Raw genomic sequence first — 7500 nt, forward strand, 5'->3', positions numbered from 1 at the left:
TGTGTGTGTGTGTGTGTGTGTGTGTGTGTGTGTGCGTGTGTGTGTGTGTGTGTGTGGCCTTTGACCACTCGAGAAAGAAATCTCTACATTTCTGAGAGCTACTGTGTGGGCCTACCTTTGGATGGCTTTCACCAGCCTATCCTTAGGGTACAGAAAATATGCAAAAGTTTCATTTCATTTAGCCAATAGGCCTATAGTGTATCTCAGAGTAAACATATCCTTAGTTATTCTCTGATCAAATCTATCTGTCTTTTTTTTTTACTAAATCCGTGACGAGATATATGCCTCTTATACAGACTAGCCAATAACCAAATCATAAAACAAGGTAGGCATAAGCGATACATGTTGTTTGATCAAAGAGTCTATTTGCTTAAGGTCAAAAGCAGAATCTGTCATTCTTAGACAAGTCAGATAGACAGAGATACAGAAATACAGACAGACAGACAGACAGACAATCAGACAGACATACAGACAGTGGGCTGGGTGCTGTGACAGATGACATTTACGGTTGGTCACCGGTCGGCGACAGTTCGCGCACCATGCATTGATCCCTATGTCTCTTGTTTATAAAACAATCATGGCAGGTTTTACATAATGCTCGCTCAAAACCAACCGGAGAGCGATACTGATGTGATATTAGCTAAGTATATATAGGTCTAAGAGCAATTTATCACATGCCAACGTGCCCTTTTTAAAGTTAAGAAAAAAGAATCAAAACATAATAGATCGACGTTATTTAACAACACTTGCACACACACACACACACACACACACACACACACACACACACACACACACACACACACACACACACACACACACACACACACACACACACGCTCACACACACACACACACACACACACACACACACACACACACACACACACACACACACACACACACACACACACACACACACACACGTGGAGGACGTACCTTAAAGAACCTTTAGATACAAAAATTGGACCAAAGAGAAAATGGCCACATTAAGCTTAATTATCCTATACAAAGCCATCTCATATCTGGAGGTAAATTAGAAGCCCAAAAGCTTTCTCCTCTCAGTCGTAAGCCTGGGTGACTGACTGCGCTCCCCTCCCGTCCATTAGTGCGTCTGATTCCCCGCTTCATTGTCTGAGTGAGAGGCATCCCATTTCCATGACAACCAGAAAGAATATGATACCTTCCTTTAGCCAATTCAATTCAAATTCGCTCACATCTGCCCCCGTTGACATCAAACACACAGGCACACAGACACACACACAACCACACACACAAGCTCCATGCAGAACCGACTTCGCATATCAACAGGTCACCATGCATGGGAAAGTTGGAGAGAGAGTGGCAGTGTTTAAACTAATGGTCTAACACATGAACACACCGAACACAACTAATTCCATTTTAAATACATCGGTGTAAGTCTGTTCTAATTGTAGTTATATGATTCTCATAATGTGCTGCTGATGGAATATCAGAGAAAGTCATTCATTCGCAGAGGTAAAGGCAGTTACTTACTTGTTTGCTGTAGCGGTTCCGTTTTTACATGTGGTAATAACTCCGTTATTAGAGTCTCTTGTGTAGGTATATCCAGAATATTTAGCAAAAAAAAAAATGTAATTATTGTAGAAAAGTCTCACTTTTCTGTCGCAGTAGAGAGAATGCAACAGCAAAAAAACAAACAAAGTTTCGCTCTTTTTCTTTTCTTTTTTCCTTTTTCCTATTTTAAAGTAAAGTAAATTATACTCCTGTGTGTGTTAGGAGTGTGTTCCGTCCGATCCCGTATATGTGTGTCAGTGATGATGCTCGCAGATGTAAGTAGTAACGCGCGCGTTTGTTTATGCTCGTCTGAGGGTGAAAGTCTAATAGAGCATTTATGTGAGCCTGCCTCCACATAGAGCGCCTGGTATGCGCTACGTCAATGTGACGCCATGGAGAGGTGACGTCACTCACTGTAGCGCTCCCTTGCCGTACAGTACTAGACACATAAGCCCCGCGCGCCGTGCCAGAGAGAGAGAGAGAGAGAGAGAGAGAGAGAGAGAGAGAGAGAGAGAGAGAGGGTGGCGGAGAACAAGTTGATCTTATGATTGCATGACAAAAAAGTTCCCCGAAAAACTCAGGCGAGCTCAAATAAGTGATTACAGTTATGTTTTGTTTTGCACCAATGAATGGACCTACAGTCTGATCGCTCCACAATTCATTTTCAAGAATTGTTCCACAATCAAAACCGTCAATAATGTCCCATTGCTTATTTACACATTGTAAAACCTCTAGGCTACATTTTAAAGGACAATGATGGCACCAGGAGCATTTTATCTGCCAGACTACTACTATGAGAGCATGAAGTAGGATGCATTTTCCTCTTTCTTCAATTAACACCACATTTCTAAATTCACATTATACACATATTGTGGCAACTTTCTTGATCGTATCATACCTGGAGGGAGGCAGTGTTGCTCGGGCACTCAACTCTGAATCAGTTGAGCAGAGTTTCACCCCCTTCTCTCCACATTTCCAGCTCTTTGTTCAAAGAGTGTCTTATCCACCTATTACAATCTCTGTTTTATTGTCTGTGGGTTTAACATCTTCTGTAACCCCGGACAAACATGTACTCATCATGGTTTAAAACGTTGCAGAGGAACATATTTTTTTTTTTTTTTTTTTTTTTTAAGGCAGTAAGCTACTGTAGCCTAAACACAGTAGACTATAGGCCTAATGACAATACCTGGTATTGTCATTAGACCTATAGTTATAGAAAATTATTTTCAGCAGGTCCATATGGGTGATTCTGATGTGCTGCTGGCGCGGACGGCAAACTCAATAATAAAAGAAGCCGCTCGAGCCACTGAGAACAGTAAACCCGACGACAGCCAATCACGAGACGCGTACCTCTTGGCCACGTTCTAATTCCGACCAATGATCGGCTCCCAGAGACCAGGTCTGGGCTTGACGCACTGAGGCGCGTGATTGACGCAAGCGCTTGTGGCTAATTTTAGCGCAGGTTCAGTGTGTGTGAGATAGCGGAGAACTCATTCATTGTGCCGGGGCGGGCCCAATGACTATTTTAGAGATGCGATTGTGATCCAGCCAAGCCAAATATAGTCGTAGACAGGTATTTTTAGCAGAAAGCAAAGCGTGTCCCCGTTTTTATTTAGCAAAGGACATTCTGTTGATACCCCCCGAACCGACTACCACACTTACTACTACTAGCCCACCTGAAATCTATTAGGCTTTATATAATATTTGTTAACCAAATTAGCTCTGTAGCCGTTTATTTAGGCTAGATGGGGATAGTTGTACAAGTCAGCTGGTTTAGCTGTTGCGTCAAAAGAGAAACTAATCTGATTTGAAGCTGTTTGTTTGTAGCCAGGCTATTGCTTCCAGAGCCATATCATCGCGCACAACTGGAGAAGCAGTAATCTCTCGACTAGTCCCGTTAACACGTTTATTTCCAAAGGAGCACGGTTGGAAATACGGGGATTTAATCACTAGACCCCGAGGATAAACTTGCGGCGACAGACAGACAGACCACACCAGGTTTGTAAAATAAATGTGAGCAAATTGTGAGCTATACTGATTCAGTATATCAACCAACTACGCATGAAGGAGAAACCTACACGTGGTTGCTATTATTCAGAAATGGACAAAGCAAAAAATGTCCATGGACTCACTAACGGTTACTAACTAACTAACTGGTAACGTTCTCATTTCATTCAGCTTGGCACCGCTTGGCACGCGCACATACGGTGCAGAAAGAGAGAGTGGCTTTCCTGGTGGCGCGAGCCTCCTCGAAGGGGAATCCCTCTCACGAGCTTCACCTGACATCCCTCTACGGCTCAACACGGGTGCGCATGCTGGAGCAGTGAACCCATGCTCTGGAACAACCTGTCTGTGTGTACTTAAAATAAAATAAAAAGCTAAAAAAATGATAATATAACCCAGAAACGATGCTTCCAAAAAGTGATGTATAATTTCTCAGCATCAAACACCTTTTCTACTAACTGCTCTTCCTCAAGTGCCCATGTATACAATTGCAGATGAAAGCATGTTGCATCACTTGCTCATCTGCATGCTGTGTGTACATAGTTTAAATACTGCACCCCCCCATAAGCACATCATATTACATTGACATTCGTCCATCCCACCAATCCATTACCTTTACAAGAGGCTCTCTGTCCAGCTGCACTCACGGTGCTCATTAGAACAGGTCTACGTGTCCAGGGATTTAGACCACACGTGTGCCATATCAGCGTCTCTCACACAATCCCCACGATAGCATGAGAAAGCAGCTTGTGTTGAAGTGAAAGTTTGGCCAAACAGGTGTCATAGACATTTTTTGCTCCACCTCACTTTAACCCACCCATGTTTTAGTGTCAGACCTAGGTTCAAAGACCCTCCCCCCCGACACACACACACACACACACACACACACACACACCACAATGTATGACTATGACAGAGCTGCCAAGAGGCCACTGCAGACCTTACGTTGACCTCACTGCTGTGACGTTACAGGGTCTTTCTCTGACTGTAATCCAGGCTAGATTAGCCTGCTATTTTATTTGCACAGACAAATGGAAGAGATTAGGGATTATAATATAGCCGTTATGACAGACCTGTGTGTATGTATGTGTGTGTGTGTGTGTGTATGTGGTTTATCGTTTGTGTCTTCTGTAGCGTGTGACAGCATGCCACAGGTGTGTCTGCCCACTGGAAATTACACACACACACACACACACACACACACACACACACACACACACACACACACACACACAGGCACACACATCCACACACACGTACACACGCACTCACAGACACACACATGCCATCTGGGAATTACACACCTAGTAAAATACCACCCACGCTACCCAGAAAAAAATTCACAATGAATGCCCAACCCTAAAGGAACAAAGTATTCCCAGATCTGACAATCTGACCCATTTTACTGATCCACCAATCGGGTGTGTGTTATGCTGGCGTCCTGGCTAAATTCCCAATCTGTCCCTCATACTATCATGGCCACCTAATCATCCCCTGCTTTCAATTGGCTCATTCATTCCCCCTGTCCTTTCCCCTGCATCTCTTCCCCAGGTAGTTGCTGCAAAAGAGAACACGTTCTCACTCAACTTACCTGGTAAAATAAGGGATAAATACATCAAATAAAAATAAATCAGCACCCTGTGCAGCAACCAGTGTAGGAAGGTTTCTGAATTGGCTGGGAGTAGAAAACCAGCCAGACATGTGGATACATGTCTACCCTCTCAGTAGTAAACCTACTACAGCCTTTCAGTAGTAAACTTACAGCCTTTGCACACAGTAGAGGTCTGGAATGCTGCAAGTGCACCACTAGTTCACCCTTTTCTATGATTAAAAAGTTTAAACCAGGCTTCTTGTATAGGAACAGGTACATGCTTTTCACTGGACAGTTGAAAAAAATGATCAGTCATTGAATATGGGGACATCATTTACATGCATTTTTTGGTACAAGTTTTGTACTCATCGCTGTCTTTTATATCAGGCAGTGGGGTGGCCGCCCGTAACGGCTAGAAGGACCCAACGCTGGCTCTTATGTATATAAAGAAATTCTCCATTAACTCCCATACTATCTTACGTCACTTATCAGACACAGTCTCAAGATTGGCTAGTCCTTGAGGTCCCGCCAGTCTCCTCTGAGCTGGGTAGAACTGCTTTTAGTCACTGTGCTTCTCTGGAATGACCTGCAGGATACACTGAGACTTGCTGCTTTAGACTTGCCTGTGTAAATTGTATAATTTTATACTCTTGATGCAAATAATAGTGATGTGTATATGCTTTGTAAATCAGGGCACCCTTGAAAAAGAGACCTGGGTCTCAGGATAAATAAATACAAAATAAAATGAAACATGGGGGGTGTATAGGGATAACGGACAAGTGCCCTCATGTGCGGCACCAGTCAGGGTGGCATAATACACTAGAATTCTAACCACATATCAGCTGTCACTGAGGAGTGGAAGGTGCTCCTTGGGCAAGCCACTAGCACTCAGTGCTCTGGTGACACTGTAAAGAGAGAGGGAAACAGAGAAAAGGAGAGAGACAGAGGAGGGCTTTTATCTGTGTGTCACTAAATCTGCTCCTACTGTACGTCAGAGAGAGAATAAGGGAGGGGGTGGGTCGCTGGGGCGATGGCAGGGTGCTGAATGGTGGTATTCTTCCTCTCCTACTGAGACACATGCACACGCACGCACATGCACACACACACACACACACACACACACACACGCACACGCACGCACACACACACACACACACACACACACACACACACAGACACACAGACACACAGACATACACACACACACACACACACACACACGCACACACACACCAAGGGACTCCTTGAGGGATTCCCCCAGTGGAGTAATACAACCCATAACAGGCTTATCACACCACTGCCCACAGACAGTATATACACCAGAGGAAGTTGGTGGAGGCAGACATTGGAGGAAAGGCTCATTGTGATGCATGGAACGGATTAAGCAATGGTATCAAACTTGTGTGTTTGATACTACTCCTCATTCCATTCCATGCATTACAATGAGCCCGTCCTCCCAATGTCTACCTACACCAGCGTCCACTAGGATACACACACACACACTAACTGATTGTCTGTGGATAGATAACATGGAGCAATGTTATGTGGACAAACACTCAGCACTGATACAATTAGTCTTTGTAGTTTTCCTTTCCTTTGTGTGCGTGTGTGCGTGCAATGCGTGCATGTGTGTGTGTGTGTGTGTGATCCTCTGTAGCTTATGTTGCTTGTGACAGATTTATCACTTCTCTCACCTCGTTACATAGATAGATAGATAGATAGATAGGTACTTTATTTAACCCCCGAGGGGAAATTCAAGCATTACAACAGCTCAGATTACAAATAACAACAAAATAAAGTGACAATTAAATAGTAGACTAAAAGAATAATAATAATTTTAAAAAAAAGTCCTTTGACAGTTCGACAAAACTATTACCCTTTGGCAGTATTAACATGTACAGCTTGACTCACCATGCTGTAAGTTTGTGTGTATGGGGGTATTTCCCTGAACTCTGCATCATTACTCTTTGAGCTCTGGAACTACAATGATGTAACATCCGTGAGACTTGATGGGCGGGGAGAACCTGATGGCCTGTATATCACTGTATGTATGGGTGATTTGACAGGTGGGTGCAGTGTGTTCCTCCCATTTGTTACTCCCTCAATTACCGTGAGGTTATGTGAAAGACAATATATTGTATGTTATTAGAGAAGATTTGCATACAAACACTGCTGGAATGCAGGATACGGACAACTGAACATTCCTGTCATACTGCATGTGTGAGTTTGTACATGTGTGTTGAGGTGCTGTTATAACAGTTGAAATATGATTATTGGTCCAGAAGAACATGCTGCATATGTGAGAGTAACATATCATACACTGATGAGCCAAAACATTATGACCATCTGCCTAATATGCTGTTGATATT

This window comes from Nansenia antarctica (genome assembly GCF_963989245.1).
Source record: "Nansenia antarctica genome assembly, chromosome: 10".
In the NCBI taxonomy this organism is placed as follows: Eukaryota; Metazoa; Chordata; class Actinopteri; order Argentiniformes; family Microstomatidae; genus Nansenia; species Nansenia antarctica.